Raw genomic sequence first — 19,324 nt, forward strand, 5'->3', positions numbered from 1 at the left:
TACGTCCTCACAGGGGCTCCTACCTATTAGGTGCGAGGAGATGTCGGGGGTCTCTGAGCTATGTGATGCATAACGCAGAGCTATGTGATGCATTACGCAAAACAACACGTTGGGCACATGTAAGAGTGGAGGAATCATTATTTAACGCTGATGAGTTGGAGTACTGGCTCGTATTGGGCATGAATGGAAAAGGAAACAAACCATCTCCCTTTCAAAGAAACCATCTCAGCGTTTGGATTAATCCTTCAAGAGACACCTGGTGAAACCTAAATCTTGATGGCTGCTCAAGAACTGCCTTCAGATGTGAGCCCGGTGCATTAACGATTAGATTACGCCGCACCGAGTAGTAATATCAGAAAGAGGAGCTGCAGTCCATCTTTCTGATGAAGCTGTGCTGTTACGTGCTCGAAGGAAACTCATGAGTTGATCCGTCCTCGTTTACACGAAACTCATCTGATCTCCAAGTCTTTTACCTAAACCTCTTCTCATGCAATGGTACGCAGTTACTGATACGTTGTACGTCAAAGCCGGACACAGGTCCTGAGACGTGGTCTATCGATTTTTGGTTATATTCCTGTGCAACCGTCGGTCGTAAGGGCATTCCATGTCTTCACGGACACAGGAATAATCGTATACAACGTATGAACTCAAGGCATTGGATGTACCAGATGCCATTGTTTGTGTAAGCATATGACTTTTCACGTCGTCAAATGGCTTACTTGAGAATTGGGAGACTGGCTCTGCAGGACTATTTATCTTACCGTGTTTAACGCCATTATTAGTTCATGTTGTCGTCGCTCCAAAGACATTCGATGAGGTGTATACACAATTAATTGGCCAAACTGAGATTCATTAGAAGAATCATAAGGAAACGTATTTTATCTACGAAAGAACTGGATTACAAAACACTTGTTTGACTAAATCTTTAGCATTATTCATCAGTCTTGGATCCTTACTAATTATGAGTAACACAAAGGAGGGAGGGAGAGGGAAGGAGAGAGAGAGGAGGAGCAGGAGGAGGAAATACAATGAAGAGCGGCGCGTTTCATCACGAGATCATATAATCGGCGCTCAACAAACTCCAATGGTAATCGCTAAGAGGCGTTGTTCACCACGGAGAGGGCTAATGCTGACATTTGGAGAGCGTACTTTCGAAGAAGGTTCGGGCAATATATTGCTTCATCCCACATACATATCGCGAAATAACCACGAACAGAAAATCAGAGAAGTTAGGGCTCATGCGGAAGTTTGTAGACAGTTGTTCTTCGCTCATACCACCCGTGAATGGAAGAGAAGGAGGAAAATAACAATAATACCAGAAGTACCCTCCGCCATATACCATAAGGTGGCCTGCGGAGTGTAGATGTATCGTGTGGGTACGTGACGCTCTCCAGCAATGATCGCGCATAATGACGAAACTTGTTAGCCAGTGGGTAATGGGCGTTTCACCGTAATGATGAAACGAAACCAGGGCAAATTTTGGGACAGGGGGGCTGTGGTTGGGAGGGAGGGGGAGGGGGGAGCGCATTGAAGGTCTTGTTTAGATACGAGGTTGCATTTATGCGATGTTCGAGAGTTGTCTACGGAATCTGGTGCCAACACGTGAAAACAACGAAGCATCAACACAAATGTGAGGAACATTAAATAACTGATGGGAAAACGATTGCCGGGTTCTGCACCCCATACGTACTAACATGTACAGAAATATGCACCAGCTGATCCCACTGTAAAATGGTGCTCATACCGAAAACTTATCACTCAAGGCCGCGTGCCGCACTATCTCACCATGAGAGGCCCCTGTGTTACCCGTGCCTCAGACATACCTCATGTAGCGATTACGATCCTTGACCAATTTACGGTTGTTAAAGCGAGTGTTTATCAGGTGGGTCACAGTTTTTCAACCCAGTTTACTGGTGTTCTCCGTGCTCTTAAACTGTACGTCACGACCACTCCTCACTTTACGACAATATTCTGGTCCTGAAGTATTTTCCCACCACTAGGATTCCAAAACAGTTACTTGCAGGTGAAGCGCCGCCAATGGCAGTAGCGAGTGTTAGTGATCTCCTCTATGAAGACGAATAGATGAACCAGACTATGGTCTTCAGTCTGGAACCGCGCGACCGCTACGGTTGCGGGTTCGAATCCTGCCTCGGGCATGGATGTGTGTGATGTCCTTAGGTTAGTTAGGTTTAGGTAGTTCTAAGTTCTAGGGGACTGATGCCCTCAGATGTTAAGTCACATAATGCTCAGAGCCATTTGAACCATTTTTGAACCAGACTATGGTGTTATTGTGTCGATATCTAGCGCGCTCCACTGGGTAAAAAGGTATTCCGTCAAAAGATGTTGTTAAACCTTCCCAAATTTTAACTAAACCTATCATCAACCCCAAAGTTAATGTAAGCACTTACTTAGCCATGGTCCTATTGGAGGTCGTCTGTCCTTGTCTTCCTGCGACCTTTGACCTAACTTACCAGACCATTTGCTGGGAGACCAACAGTTTAACGAGTACTCTGTTAATTTAGTTCAGCGCTTTTCAAATACACAATTCATTGCCAGAGGCGAATAGCACGTTAGGTGACAGATAAATGTCTAGGACGGACTGTGGATTGAACCCAAACCTTTTGATTTGTAGTCTGACACCCACTTATCCACCGATTTGCAATGCCAAACTATATTTTGATGTTTATTGATGATAAAATTAGGATAAACCAAACAAATTATGTAGCAGGGCTCTCACTATTATTAGAAATAGTCGGTGTTTTCTTCTCTCATCCGGTCCTCTCTGTATTGACGGGTGCATCGCGGCTGACTCAGTGGCAAGACGGACCCGCAATTTTAGAAGTGGAGAGACGTGTGTCCCGGATGTCGGCTCGCCAAAGCCGCCAGCTGGTCGGCCATTGGAGGGTATTTTTAAAGCTCTACGCCGCGCGTACATAACACTTGTGGGCCTCTTCACGCTCCAGAATGTCTAATTCCGCGAAATGCTGCATTATACACTGCTCGAGTGCCTACGAAATGAAGTCCGCCGCAGTGGTCCGCTTTCACAAGGAAAACGCACTTTTGAGAACATGATTTTCGCGAAGCGAGCAAATAGCAACGTTGTAGAGAAGTTCTTCTCTGGTGCTAAATGAGTAAAACTTGAAACAGAGCACAAATTTTGAAGTTTGAATGGTTCGTATTTGCTTGCAATTTTATATTATTTACTAATGTCAGCGATTGTAGTGTGTATGATAGCCGATGAAGGCGTTGCTGCCTCTCTCGATGCCAAGTATACACGTAGTAACTTTTCAGACTCATGTTTAAGGCGAAATGCTCAGCGTTATGTAAGATAAAATTAATGTCCCGTTTAATCTTTGTGAGTAAAGGTATTAAACTAATGTCAGCGTTGTTAAGAGGTACAGTGGCGTCGAAGTACATTCAAGTTGCATAATTGAGATGACTGCTGAACATGATTGTACAAATTCGAGAAAACTGCATTCAGTGATCGGCCAGAAAATTATGATCACACAGTTAATATTATCCAGAATAAGATTTTCACTCCGCTGCAGAGTGAAAATCTCATTCTGGAATGATCCCCCAGGCTGTGGCTAAGCCATGTCTCCGCAATATCCTTTCTTTCAGGAGTGCTAGTTCTGCAAGGTTCGCAGGAGAGCTGCTGCAAAGTTTGGATGGTAGGAGACGAGATACTGGTAGAAGTAAACCTGTGAGGACGGGGCGTGAGTCGTGCTTGGGTTGTTCAGATGGTAGAGCACTTGCCCGCGAAAGGCATAGGTCCCGAGTTCGAGTCTTGGTCTGGCACACATTTTTAATCTGCCAGGAAGTTTCAGCTAATACACTCCTGGAAATTGAAATAAGAACACCGTGAATTCATTGTCCCAGGAAGGGGAAACTTTATTGACACATTCCTGGGGTCAGATACATCACATGATCACACTGACAGAACCACAGGCACATAGACACAGGCAACAGAGCATGCACAATGTCGGCACTAGTACAGTGTATATCCACCTTTCGCAGCAATGCAGGCTGCTATTCTCCCATGGAGACGATCGTAGAGATGCTGGATGTAGTCCTGTGGAACGGCTTGCCATGCCATTTCCTCCTGGCGCCTCAGTTGGACCAGCGTTCGTGCTGGACGTGCAGACCGCGTGAGACGACGCTTCATCCAGTCCCAAACATGCTCAATGGGGGACAGATCCGGAGATCTTGCTGGCCAGGGTAGTTGACTTACTCCTTCTAGAGCACGTTGGGTGGCACGGGATACATGCGGACGTGCGTTGTCCTGTTGGAACAGCAAGTTCCCTTGCCGGTCTAGGAATGGTAGAACGATGGGTTCGATGACGGTTTGGATGTACCGTGCACTATTCAGTGTCCCCTCGACGATCACCAGTGGTATACGGCCAGTGTAGGAGATCGCTCCCCACACCATGATGCCGGGTGTTGGCCCTGTGTGCCTCGGTCGTATGCAGTCCTGATTGTGGCGCTCACCTGCACGGCGCCAAACACGCATACGACCATCATTGGCACCAAGGCAGAAGCGACTCTCATCGCTGAAGACGACACGTCTCCATTCGTCCCTCCATTCACGCCTGTCGCGACACCACTGGAGGCGGGCTGCATGATGTTGGGGCGTGAGCGGAAGACGGCCTAACGGTGTGCGGGACCGTAGTCCAGCTTCATGGAGACGGTTGCGAATGGTACTCGCCGATACCCCAGGAGCAACAGTGTCCCTAATTTTCTGGGAAGTGGCGGTGCGGTCCCCTACGGCACTGCGTAGGATCCTACGGTCTTGGCGTGCATCCGTGCGTCGCTGCGGTCCGGTCCCAGGTCGACGGGCACGTGCACCTTCCGCCGACCACTGGCGACAACATCGATGTACTGTGGAGACCTCACGCCCCACGTGTTGAGCAATTCGGCGGTACGTCCACCCGGCCTCCCGCATGCCCACTATACGCCCTCGCTCAAAGTCCGTCAACTGCACATACGGTTCACGTCCACGCTGTCGCGGCATGCTACCAGTGTTAAAGACTGCGATGGAGCTCCGTATGCCACGGCAAACTGGCGCCATTCGACGGCCAACACCGCGGTTCCTGGTGTGTCCGCTGTGCCGTGCGTGTGATCATTGCTTGTACAGCCCTCTCGCAGTGTCCGGAGCAAGTATGGTGGGTCTGACACACCGGTGTCTATGTGTTCTTTTTTCCATTTCCAGGAGTGTATTATGTTGGTCCACCTTCGGATTCATTCATTGTATATTTGTGCAGGTCCATGGTACATGACCAGGCATAAATACCACTAAATGATTTAACTGCTAGACACTGCATGCAAATGATATGCGAGCTCTCATCTAGTTCAAATTGAAATCTCAGAAGATTCTTGTAGCGTCGAATCCGTAGCTTGCCCCCCAGAAAATCATCATGGATTGTACAAAGACCTTCTGAAACTGAGCTTCAAGCCCTCTTTACATTATGTCACTATTGTGGTTGCACGTTTATGATGTTGTTGTTTGCTTCTTTGTGACTCTTACAACGAACATACGCAGCTGAGAAGGTAATCGACGCTGGAGGGATTTAATTTTCTGGACAAAGAAAATCCGACGAACTGAGAATAAAGTTGTTTCCGGTCCATGAGATCCAGAAGACGGTTGTTAACTGCACGGCTGTTGACGATGAGTCCGTTGACTTTCGGAAGACACTATAGCTCAACGAAAAATTGCGAGCTTATGGAATAACAGACCACCTTCGTGACAGGATTCAGGACTTCCTAGCAGTCAGAACTCACGATGTCGGATTCAACGGTATGAAATCAGATGGAAATTAAAACTGCGGAATACATCTGTATGTACTCTAAAACTAAAACTCTTCCTGAACAGGCCATGAAGGCCCAACGGTACCGACCGACCGCCGTGTCATCCTCAGCCCATAGGCGTCCCTGGATGCGGATATGTAGGGGCATGTGGTCAGCACACCGCTCTCACGGCTGTATGTCAGTTTCCGAGACCGGAGCCGCTACTCCTCAATCAAGTAGCTCCTCAGTTTGCCTCACAAGGGCTGAGTGCACCCCGCTTGCCAACAGCGCTCGGCAGACCGGATGGTCACCCATCCAAGTGCTAGCCCCGCCCGACAGCGCTTAACGTCGATGATGTGACGGGAACCGGTGTTACCACTGCGGCAAGGCCTTTGGTTCTGCATGTACTCTGGCTGATAAAAAATGTGAAGCACCTAGAAGACATGATGCAACTCAGCGGCTATGTAAATTCTCTGTAGGAGGTAGGTGATGATGATGATGATGATGATGATGATGTTTGGCTTGTGGGGCGCTCAACTGCGTGGTTATCAGCGCCCGTACAATTATCCAATCTTTGCTCAGTCCAATTTCGCCACTTTCCTGGATGATGATGAAATGATGAGGACAACACAAACACCCAGTCATCTCGAGGCAGGTGAAAATCCCTGACCCCGCCGGGAATCGAACCCGGGACCCCGTGCTCGGGAAGCGAGAACGCTACCGCGAGACCACGAGCGGCGGACTGTAGGAGGTAGGATGGTCAACAAAATGTATCAGTGTTGCTTGTGTTACGTGTTGTTACCAGGCCTGGCGGGTTATTCAAGGGACGTGAAGAGTGTCAGACATTGAGTGCTCACTGTGAAGGGCACGGAGATGCCACGTATCGTGGGAGACAGCGTTATCAGCACCTGACAGAGTTTGAAAGGATACCTCAGGCGGGTTTCCACTCTGCCTTCTGCTCGAATCGTGCAATATGCAGGTTTATGCGACTTTAGGATGTGACATTGGCCCGATGTTGGAGTGCATGGGAATGTGAGGGCACGCATGCTCATCGTGAAGGTGCCGATCGACCACGCCTGAGCACCAGAAGCGAGAATCGGCGTGCTGTGCTCCAGCCACCATGTAATCCCTTCACATCTGCACCCGCCATCCAAGAACAAGCAACTGACTTCTTACAACATCTTTTGTCATCTCGCCTACTGGTCTGCGAGTAACACCAGTCAGACTGGGGAATTACCGTCGCATACGTAGGCTCCCGTTAACCCAACACAAACGGCTGTGTTCGGAGTGCTAGCGTGACCGGAAAGTACGGAGTGCTGAAGATTGGCGCACTGGGTTCAGCGGTGAATCGCGATCCACCACTACCCCGAATGGCCACCGTCGGAGATGCACTGCAATGTCCTGGCGTCATCCTGCGGGGAGACATGGTATATGACTTCAGGTTGCTGCTGGTAGTGATTGACAGAATGCTAGTGTCACAACGGCACGTCACGGGCATATTGCGTCCTCATGTGTTACGTCTCATACGATAGTATTGTGGTGCCATTTTTCAACAGGACAATGCTCCTCCACACGTAGCACGTATGTATGTATTGTCTGCATGGTGTCAAGGTGCTCCCGTGCCCAGCAAAATCGCCAATTCTGTCCCCGACAGAGCACACATTGAAGAGCCAAAGAAACCGGTACACTTGTGTAACATTGTGTAGGGCCCTCGCAAGCACGCAAAAGTGCAGCAACAAGACGTGTCGTGGATTCGACTAACGTCTGAGGTAGTGCTGGAGGGAATTGACACCATGAATCCTGCGAGGCTGTCCATTAATCAGAACGAGTATGAGGGGGTGGAGATCTCTTCTTAATAGCACGTTGAAGGCATCCCAAATATGCTCAGTAATGTTTATGTCTGGGGACTTTGGTAACCAGCGGAAGTGTTTACACTTAGAAAAGTGTTCCTGGAGCCACTCTGTAGTAATTATGGACGTATGGGGTGTCGCTTTGTCCTACTGGAATTGCCAAAGTCCGTCGGAAAGCATAATGGACATGAATGGATGCAGGTCATCAGACATAATTTTTACGTACGTGTCACCTGTCAGAGTCGTATCTAGACCTGTTGGGGGTCCCATATCACTCGAACTGCACACGCCCCATACCCTTACAGAGCCACCACCAGTTTCCACAGTCCCCTGCTGACATGCAGGGTCCATGGATTCATGGGGTTGTCTCCGTACACGTCCATCCACCCGATACAATTTGAAAAGAGACTCGTCCGACCAGGCAAGATATTTCCAGTCATCAACAGTCCAATGTCGGCGTTGACGACCGAGGCGAGGCGTAAAGCTTTGTGTAGTGCAGTCATCAAGGGTACCCAAGTCGGCCTTCAGCTCCGAAAGCCTATATCGATGAAGTTTCGTTGAATGATTCGCGAGCTGACACTTGTTGATGGCCCAGCATTGAAATCTGCGGCAATTTGCGGAAGGGTCACACTTCTGTCACGTTGAACGATTCCTTTCAGTCGTTATTGGCCCAGTTCTTGCAAGACGTTTTTCCGGCCGCAGTGTTGTCGGTGATCTGATGTCTTACCGGACTCACGGTACACTCTTGAAATGGTCGTACGGGGAAATCCCCACTTCATCGCTACTCGGAGATGCTGTCACATCGCTCGTGTGCCGAATATAACACCTCGTTTAAACGCATTTAAATCTTGATAATCTGCCATTGTAGCAGCAGTCACCGATCTAACAACTGCGCCAGACACTTGCTGTCTTATATAGCCGTTGCCGATCGCAGCGCCGTATTCTGCCTATCTCTGTACTTGAATACGCATGCCTATACCAGTTACTTTGGCGCTTCATTGTATGCCGCACCGTCTCGGGTGTCATCTTTTTGCCAGTATCCACGATATAAAGGACAAGTTATAACGGTTGTGGGTCAGCTTGCCCTCAGGAAAGGATATAACGGATTTGTGACACGCGTCCCGACCGAAACAGTGCTCACATACAGACCAGAGAGGATGCAACGCATACTAAAGAGTGAGCGCAAACAGCCAAGTTCTTTGTACATTTGGCTCTATTGTGTATTCACTGAAACAATGTCATATATCCTTGCAACCCGTGAAGTTTTACGTTACGTCCTCCACTTTCCGGTACTGCAGTTTTTCTGTCACGCAGTGTATACCTACAAAATGGTTAAAATGACTCTGAGCACTATGGGACTTAACGTCTGAGGTCATCAGTCCCCTAGACTTAGAACTAGTTAAACCTAACTAACCTAAGGACAGCACACACATCCAGGAGAAATGGTTTCAGATTAGATTTAATATTTGCTTTGCTACCTGTCAGAAATTTTATTTTATTATAATATTGTTAAAGTTTTTTGTTGCTGCGTGTTAAACTCCATTTTTAGCCACTGACAGCTTTAACAATGGGTAATAAAGGTCATTTCTACCTCTAGTGTTCGGTGTATGGACCTCACTGTTCTACTCTAGCTGTGAAGGACTCTTTATGACGAATTTCATTAGCGAATATATGTTTTGTGGCGGCGCAATTTTGAAAATGCCTAGCTTGTTGAAGATGTTCTACATGACGTCAGCTTGTACTATTTGATGGGTGAGTGTATAAATCGAACTCTTTGTCGAGCATCCCTTCTTGAATCCAAACTGTGAAATACTAAGTATGCTTTTTCTTCTGAAGTGCGAGACTACTTTTTTGAATATTACGGAAATTGGACGATAACTGTTTTTTGTCACCTTCCTTGTGAAGAGATTTAACAATTGCCAATTTTAACCTGTGTCAAAAAATTCCCTTTGCCAGTGATGTGTTGCATATATCACTAAGTACATTACTTATTATGAAACAGATTTTCAGAATTCCATTTGAAATTCCATCAATTCCAAAAGAGATTTTCTTTTTTACAATTTTTATAATTATTTTGAGTAAATGATTTCGGTGCTACTTCTAGTTGCTTAAGGTTTTGTGGAATGACATTTTTAATATGTTCTGTTGCTTCTTCAACTGAACCATTTATTCGTATTTTTTCTGCGACTTTTAGAAAGTGATTCTTAAAAGTATTTTCAGCTTGTGAATTATCAGTCACAGCGTTGTCATTTAGTTTAATTGTTGTGGCATCTTGGACACTGACTGGCTGCCCTTTCTCCCGTTCGACAACATCCCATATAGTTTTAATCTTGATATCCGCATTATTAATCTCTGTCGGGACGTACGTATTTCTTGGCATTTTAATGACTTTCCTTAAAATATTACAGTATTTTATGCAGTATGCAAGTTAGCTCTCGCGAGTTAAACAAGCTTGCGACCATTCGCACTTCCGTTCTGTTTAAAGAAATCGACGCGCCCTTTTATATCGTTGTGTAGTGATGGGCCATGCAAGTGTTTTATCTGGAATCTCTTTCGTAGACAGATTTCAGTTTCTCAGTTTCCTATCAATGAGTCATAGCCTGATATTTGCTTTACCTACATCTGAACATATGTGATCGTTCCATTTCATACAGCTGCGCATCATTATTAGCGAATATCCTATCCTATCTGATCAAAAGCATCCGGACACCCCATTATAATGCGGAATTGACCACTAGACGTCACGAGAGGCAAACACTCCAGTACAAAAGGAAGCAGAATGTATTGTGCTGTCAGTGGAGAAGCAGCAACGGCAGACTGGATCGATCAGGACAACTCAGTGATTTGAATTAAGCTTAAAGGTACAGACACATGGTCATTACTCTTGTTGGTCATTTCCGGCCCTTTACAACAGTTACCAAAGGTCTGTCTCCTGCCAGCACTTTTCAGATTTCATTTCCAACAAATGCTGGAAAACATCACTATTCTCGAGAAACCGCTCGCCCCTGAAAACAGCATGGTCAGCCCCGACCACTACCTATTTAGCAGGATTAAGGGAAGACCAGCTCATTCTCTCCAGACAGCACAAACGGTTCCATCCCAGGATCCTGGATCCAGGAAGTACACAATAGCCGAATGATAAGCATAAAGGCGTAGTCAATAAATGATGTGATCTCTCTGTAACGGCTGCCATTGCCACCCCTCCCCCCTCTGACCGCGGATAACGAATAGAGTCAGTTTTATTAAATTAGCCTTTGGTAGAAGCATTATCAAGGCAAGCTGTATTTCATTTGTATCAGAGCAGTGTTTGTTTTTATAGTGCTTCTTGTGGGTTTATATACGTCGTATATACAGTCATCATACAAGGCTTGTTGAGACCCAGCTGAATACAACAATGCGCATAATATCTGGTGCAATCAGATCTACTCCAGTTTATTGGCATCCACTGTTATTCGGTATAATGCCTCCTGATCTACGCAGATGAACTGCCCTTATGAGAGAATTCCACAAGATCTCCAGGAATTCTAACTTACCGGTGCACAGCGACCTGCCACTTTTAAATCGTAAGAGACTGAAATCACGCCATCCAACTCTGTGCGATGCTGCTGACATGGTTGCTAAGGATTTCAAACCTGTTGAAGAATGAAAAGGTCGATGGGAAGCAGTGACAGATGTGCACCTGCTTAACATCTTCTCAGGTGCTAAACTTCCAAGTGGATTCGACCTACCACGCAAGACCTGGACTACTCTCAACAGAATCCGTGCCGGCCATGGCCGATGCAGGGATGCTCTCTTTAAGTGGAAGAAGCTGCCTGATCCAGCCTGTGATTGCGGGGCTCCATACCAGACTCTTCACCACATTGTCAGTGAATGCAGGATTTGTGCCTATCAAGGTGCAGAAGAGGACTTCCTGCTGGCAACTCCAGATGCAGTGCGCTGGATTGAAGGACTGGATATTCAGTTGTAAAGACAAACTTAAGTTTCTTGTGTGTCAATATGTACATATGTATATGTAATTTAATTTCATGATTTGTCTGTATTAGCCATACGCAAAATAATAATAATGTGGGTTTACTTAATGTAACATAAAAACACAAGAGCTAATTAATCAGTTTTTGGATTTCATGCTTGTAGAAAGCTACTGCTTCAGAAATTAAAATGCTATCAGTACAAGTTTATATCTCATATACGACCACAAGAAATTTTTTTCGTCTTTGTACGATATGGAGCGAGAAAGGTAAACGTTCGAGGCCACAACAATACGTGCTGTAGGAATTGATTTCCAGCCAAGCTCCTGTGTAGGTTCTTTCGTGAAATCAGCAGAATGCCGACGAGCGTTCTCGTCCGGTAGGTACACTTGATGCAGTTTCTTTGGTCGTTTTTCTTGTAAGGCGACCGCAAGGCGTCTCAGCTGTCGGCAACACACGCCAACTGCGATGGAAATACCTCTGGGACGCGGTTCACAATACCTTGTTTGTGCCTCCAGATGCATAACACTACATTTTGTGGACTCACACTGGCATCGGACTCAGAGTCGAGCATGCCACTCCTAGCCACTGGTGAAAAAAAAGTCCGTAGGTAACGTCTCTTTGCATGTCGTCAACAACGATGATATGCGTGTCTTTGCCTCCCACTCAGTACAGGACTATATTGCTCACGCTGTCTCCAGTTCAAACAAACGCACATCTCGCCACTGGTATAATACATCGATCTTTAACGTCTCTTCGTGGGTAGAAATTATCGGCGATAAATGTCGGATTCGAATACCGGTAAGGCTCCTCATTTGCGTTTCAGTCATCTCGTTGTTGGTGAAAAGTTTCGATATCTAACAATTGATTGTGCACAGTTACAATCGATTAGGTGCTGGCTTCGAAGCTCCGGCCAACACAAACCTTTACGCTACATCATTTCAAGTTTAGACATGTGACGGAAAGCATATTTAAAATCTTGCGTGGTCAGTTAACAGGTAGAATAGTTTTTGGATAGAAGTCCTGGTCCTGTCCAAAACATTTCGTCATGTAAATTCAAGTTGAAAGTTGTTTGTTGAAACGTTATTTATTGTAATAAGTTACAAGCGTTAAGGACTGTGACATCTTGTAACGGGACATCTCCTCCTCTACAGTAGTTGTCGAAACCAGTATTATTTTTCGAATTTTGGACAGGTCGATAAAATCTCAGTTGCTTTCCTGAAAACATTCATATAATTTTATACACAGTGTGTTATATTTCAAGCTAAAATTTATGAAAAGGAATTAATTTATAAAATATTTTATTTTCGAAGTTATAATCAATACGTGCTAATTTCCGAATGTACAGTTAAAAAGTTTTTTTTTCAGAAACCTTTGAAATTACGAATTATTTGCAACCTTAAAATTTTTATTATTGGTTACGCAATCCTGTACTGTTTACTACGTTTATTTCTGGATTCATTTTTGAAATAATAATCTAAATTGATAATGTAACGAAAAGTCGTAGGAATATTGTTATTTCCTCAGACTGTGAGAGCCATAAGCTTTCCTCTGATGTGATCAGACGTATTTTTGTATGATAGGTGTCAACAATGTAATTTCGGCTTTGATAACGTGAAAAAGCAAAATACTGTATGAGATGCTAAAATGTGAGGAAATGAGAGGAAAATATATTTTTTACGTAACAACAACAATCTTCCAATTAATTTAGTTCAAATCAACCATGAGGACCTGATGTTAGATTTTCAGTTTCAAAAAAATGGTTCAAATGGCTCTCAGCACTATGGGACTTAACATCTGTGGTCAGCAGTCCCCTAGAACTTAGAACTACTTAAACCTAACTAACCTAAGGACATCACACACATCCATGCCCGAGGCAGGATTCGAACCTGCGACCGTATCAGTCGCGCGGTTCCGGACTGAGCGCCTAGAACCGCGAGACCACCGCGGCCGGCTTTTCAGTTTCAAGACTCAAATCCCTACACCCCTAAACAAGAAGGACTGGAGCCATCTCAACATGACAAACTAGGTAAACTTGAAACTTTATGGTAATCTTGGCTCCTCTAAAATCTTCATAGAAGATTTTGCTTATTAATTACTTGGACTGGGCATTGTTTAATGTGGACAATAGATGGAAGAAGGAAGGAGTTGGAGATTACAGTCTCTAATAACGTCCCTCTCGATATTTTCATTATCGTGGTATCAATTTGCATTGGATTGATTGGCATACAGAGCAAAGTTCTGTAGTGGTCTGTTGTAGTAATTATTTGGTATAGTCAAACCACTGTACCAGAAGGAAGTTAGAGGGCTTGCAATACAGTTAGTTCTTGTGGGTTGCATACAAGTCAGGCGTAATGTAATTCAGGTCTTTCGGACACTTGCGAGCATGATAGTACATGTAAAGTTCCATCTTATAAACGTCTTACCGTGTTGCACATGTCTTTTCGCGGTCCATCAGATATCGCAGAATATGCTGGAGCCGTTCAGTGTTGATTTTCCATAATGTGTGCGATGTAGCAAGTTATAAATGTGATCGTGTTGCATATAAAATAGTTTCTACAGTACACGACAGGTAGTCAAATGAAAACAGTACATCAGCCACAATGGCACCATGAAATGGCTCCCGTCAAAAATAATCACCACCTGTGTTGAAACATTTGTCCCACTGGGAGACGTGACGATCGATTCCTGTTTCGTAGAACGCGATCGGCCGCTGACGGATCTATAACCGTACACACTCTTGCACTCCCACGTCCGACTGAAACCGACGTCCACACAGGTATGAAAGTCGCATGATGAAAGATCCGGGCTGTATGGAGGATGCTGCAGTGTTTCCAAACCAAATCACTGAAGCATAGTCTTCGTCCGATTGACAGTGTGGGAGCGGGCGTTATTGTGAAACAGTATGGTTCCGTCCGACAGCATGAGGGCAAACGGCAAAGCCCACAGAGTAAACATTCCGCATCTCCCCCGCCAAAGAAATCCAAAGCTGTTCACACAACTTCCGGTAAGGTCATGATGACCACCTTGTTCGACTGCAGGAGCCCTATAGAGTGGAACCACGATCAACTGAGATTCTTTATTTGCCGTTGACCTCATACAGTAGAAAAGGCTTTTCCAGTGATAGCAATTTACAGTTGAAATCAAAGTATTAAGATTAATGTTCATATTACATGTACAAATTAAGTATCTTATATACAGCAATGCGTGGCGCCGTGAAGAAACTTTGCAGAAACTGCAACGCGCCATAAAATCAAAACGCCCGGGAATGCCTTTGGTCGGAGACATCCTGTAACACTATAACGCCCTTCCCCACACTGCCAACAGGACGAAGGCTACGCTTCAGCAGTTTGGTTGGGAAGCTCTGCAGCCCAGATCCTTCACCGTGTGATTTTCACATCTATGGCGACTTCAAGAAAGACCGGTGTGGACGTCACTTTCAGTTGGACAAGAAAGTGCAAGAGTGAGTGAGGTTGTGGATTCGTCAGCGGCCGACCGCCTTCTACGAATCAGGAGCTGTTCCCATCTGCCAATGGGATAAATATCTTATCGCGTGTGGTGATTGCTTCTGAATGGAACCATTCCAAGGTCCTGTCATAGCAGGTGTTCGATTTTCATTTGACTACCTCTTGCATGTGTTTGGCATTGTTAATATGTTTTATAGTGTTGTAGGTATATTAACCAGAAGCGAAGTTCTTTATGTGGCATTAGAAAGCCTGTTTCCTGCGATTTGATCAGTATAGGGAAAGAACGTTTCGGAAAGGCTACTGTCCCTTTCGATTTTCTATCAAAGCGCCGGTGCATCGCAGTTCGTCTCCTTGTAGAGGTATTGGTGGCGGGCATTTAAATCTCGCAACGGCCGCTGCTCAACAGTTTAACGGTGGTGCAGCCGGTACGTAGCTGGCAAATCGTTTCCGTTCACCGCTGCACTGCGCCGAGTAACTGGAGCCCCTCCCGTCTTATGGCTTCAAAGGCTGATTGCCAAGCAACATTAAGAGGAAAATCCTTATCTCGGTTAAAAAGATTCGACGACACTCTTATCTGGATTGTCTCCTTAACGATGCTATCGCAAGCGAATGTGGGAAATCTTACAGCGGGCATACGCAGCTCTGTATCTCCCTACGTTGCATAGGAGATATACGCAGCTTAATACTCGGGCAGGAAAATAAGTCTCCACTGATCGAGACAGATTAACGGTGAATGTTCGATTTCGAAAAGATATTTGTCATCTGCTCGACTAATAGTTTCCGGGACAGCACTATTAAGGAGACAATGGAGGTACGAGTGCCGTCGAATCTTGTAAATCGAGATAAGGGGTTTGACCTTAGGGCAGCTTGGTAACCAGTTTTGAAGTATTGACACGGAAGAGGTAGACATTTGCATCGCTTAGTGCAATGGTGGACAGCGGGCGCGAGTTGCCAGTAAACACGAAATCGGTAGGCCGGGTGTCTGCTAAACTTTTGTGGAGCGGCCCTAGCGAGATTTAAATACCCTCCCCTTATACCTGCATAAGAAGATGGAGTGAGATACAGCAACACTTCACCAGAAGATGGAAAGAAAGAGTAGCCTTTCACGCTGCGATCTTATGCGGGAGGAAACCTGTCAAGATTTTATTGCACCAATGAAGTTGTTCTGTTCGGAAGAGTTCTCGAGTGTGTTCCCGTCGTCGGGCGTGTGAATTGGTTTAGTCATTTCTCGGGTTTTAAGATAAGTCAGTTTAGTTTGCGTACTCAAACTGTATAGGAACGGGAAGCATAGTAGAGCGTGGAGCCGTTAGCTAACTGGGTGGTGTTTAACTAAAGATGGCTACTTGCCGGGCTCTATTAAACTATAATAAATTCCGTTTCTTCTAGTTGAAATTTGAAGTCAGGTGCTTTTTCGTGTATACTATAATCTTGTTTTATTTATGAAAGAGATTATTCGAGTGATAGAATATAAACCAAACCAAGACGGTATTGTGACTGTATGTGATGTTCGTTTTCCAATCTAGCGGTCGGCTCTGAGAGTATTCCAAAATAATTTCCATTGCTAAAGGTATTTATGAGTGAAATATCAGTGGAGGAATTTTAACCCTGTCTGGTAGATAAAAGCGAAAGTGGTGACCCTTATTTAGACTAATTTATGTTGTAGCAGTGCAGCGGGGTTAATCCTGGACGGCTCAATCTACTAATCAGATTACCGGAGCAGTAAGTGGCGTAATTTATATCGCACGGCGCGCATCGGTGAGAGTGTCTGGATTCTGGATACAGCCTTTAGTGGGACTCCATGCTGCGCTACATGAGCTCCGAGGAGGGACGAAAGGACATCTGAAAGGATTTTCCCCACAAGATACCTCGAGACTTCAGACAGCGACTGAAACTGTGTGTGTGTGTGTGTGTGTGTGTGTGTGTGTGTGTGTGTGTGTGTGCGTGTGTGTGCGCGTGTGCGTGCGTTTTTTTTAGACACGTCAGAAATTATGGATGAGGATGTGACTGTGTAGTCAATAATGACTGTCTCTCTGGGTGGGTAAAAAATTATGCCTCTGTCCTATCTTTTAAGTACTTCACCACTGTAGCGCTTGCTGTTGTCGTACTTTGGTCGACCTGCAGGGTGGTGTTAGGACACTGGAGATGTGGACGTACCCTGAGGTGCCTCCAGGACCAGGAGCGCTCATCGAGGCTGATGGGCGTCGCGAAGGAGGAGCGCAGGTCGGGCGGCTGCTGCTCCACCTGGCTGAGGCTCGTCCTCGTCAGCAGCTCCAGCCCCGCCGCCGACATGGCCCGTCTGCAACACACCATCGACGATACTGACCAACTGTGCCACGTACAACAGTAGACTGTAATACAAGTGCGACTTGTCGTCTCACGCCAGTTTCTCTGGTTCAGAATCGGAAATACACTGAGGTGGCGAAAGTCATGGTGTAAGGTGTCAGTCAAATCCAACACCTTCCATGAAAACCCTGACATGATAGCAAATCCGGCAGTATGTCACATAGCTCCGAATAAATCCTGACATTAAATTAACCAAAGCAATACGATCAACGAGTGAGCAAATGAAATACCACAGACTAACACAAGAACGCCTAAATGCATATCATACCTTCCCACCATGAAACAGACGCAGTTCGGAGTGGAGAAACGAGAACAGAAGCCGAGAGCAGAGTCGTGTAAGCTAGGAGGCCCTACGATAAGGGACGGACACCCACGCTGCCAGCCGACCGCCAAGACCACCCCCAGCTCATGTTAAAAGATAGAGCCCTCCAGAAGAACAGTATCGATCTTATGGTAACACTAAAAGGGCCACACCAGCTGCAAGTTTTAGCGTGAGACTATACGCGTCTCTGTTACATTGCAAACGTTAAAAACATTGCCCCACCACGAAAAGTATAACGTTTCTCATTGGATAGACAGAATTTTTGTAGGCGGAGCTTAAGGTTAACATTGAGACCCTGATTGGTCAGTTGAAAACACAGCCAGATACCTTTTTCTTAAATCAGCTTCGGTAAATTGTAGTAAAGGGAAGTTAGAAAGAGTTGCTTACGAGACAGCGAGGTGTGTGGAGCTGCGCCGCACGCCGCCCCCTGACGCTGCCTAACCAACGACAAGGTAATTAGCGCACGCGATGCCGCACGAAAGCGCATAAGGCTTCACTCAGAACTGTGGAAGTCTCATCTGTCACACTCTCTTTTTACGTAATACTAGTATCGATCATGTGGTGTGCGTACTGTAAGACCTTTGGTACACACACCATCAGATAATTTCACTTGTCGCTCTAACGAAGTAGGCGAGTGTCAGCAATATGTCTCGTGGTCTTATCGTGGCGTGTTTATCTTCTGCCGTTAGGTTAGATGATAGAAATGCCACTTGCACGCTTAGAGTAGCAGATTGATGGTGACCAACTTTAAACAAAACTTGATTAATTTTCACTCACATTTATTAAGATAATAAAAAGCATAGACCTTACTTAACTTGATTCTGGATGCTGTTTACAATTGACAGTCTGAAGTTCCTTTGGTCTTGGTACATTAATCTTACTCTCACATATCTCTGCTACTTGACAAAGTGTCTATACATTTCTCTTCATGGCTATGTACAGTAATATGATAATCTTATTAGGCGCAGACTGAAACTTGACTTCAGACTGGTACAGACAAATGCACACTGGTACAGACTAATGCAGACTGACTAATTGGAGGTCTGTACACTCCTTGTAATACCTCGAGCGTTCAGGTATCACTGCACGAGTGTGATCCGCGAGGAAAAAAAGGTTCTACGTTAGCAGCAATCTCATTGGCTGCGTTACATATTAATACACGTATCGGCGGAAGCAGAATTGGGTCCGTCTCTAAGGCAGCACCATCTCGTAGTGCGGAGACGGACGAGCGCTGCGCCTATGCTGTTGTGCTTAGCGGAGCGCGCTCTAGTGGGAAAGTTGTGTATGCGCTGACTACGCGGAACTATGTACACAACAGATCGTCAATTAAACTTCGTGGTATTCACATTTGCTATTAGAACTTAAAAATCTGAAACGCAATGATTTTTCTGTTATATAATTATTCGGAAGCCACATCAGCCACTGTAATTTACGACAAGTTAAACAAGTAATTAAAGATAATTGAGGGTCACTGTAGACCATTTTTGATAGTTTTCTCTTTTATGAAACTTAATTTAAACCTAGATTGATGTGATATGGCATAGGTCATCCTTCGACCCATTGTAGAACTTGGAAACCCATTCAGGGAAT

General features: G+C 45.4%; 1 protein-coding gene across 1 annotated transcript in view; it reads right to left on the reverse strand.

The window, feature by feature from the left end:
* The window catches only part of LOC126188195 (adenylate cyclase type 2-like), a 258,257-nt gene extending 240,974 nt beyond the window's left edge, over positions 1–17,283 (reverse strand). The window contains exon 1 of the mRNA XM_049929738.1: positions 17,224–17,283. The gene's annotated coding sequence lies outside the window, so the exon portion shown is untranslated. The remainder of the gene's footprint in view (positions 1–17,223) is intronic.
* Between the last annotated feature and the right edge of the window lie 2,041 nt (positions 17,284–19,324).

The sequence above is a fragment of the Schistocerca cancellata genome, chromosome 5 (genome assembly GCF_023864275.1).
Source record: "Schistocerca cancellata isolate TAMUIC-IGC-003103 chromosome 5, iqSchCanc2.1, whole genome shotgun sequence".
NCBI classification, from domain to species: domain Eukaryota; kingdom Metazoa; phylum Arthropoda; class Insecta; order Orthoptera; family Acrididae; genus Schistocerca; species Schistocerca cancellata.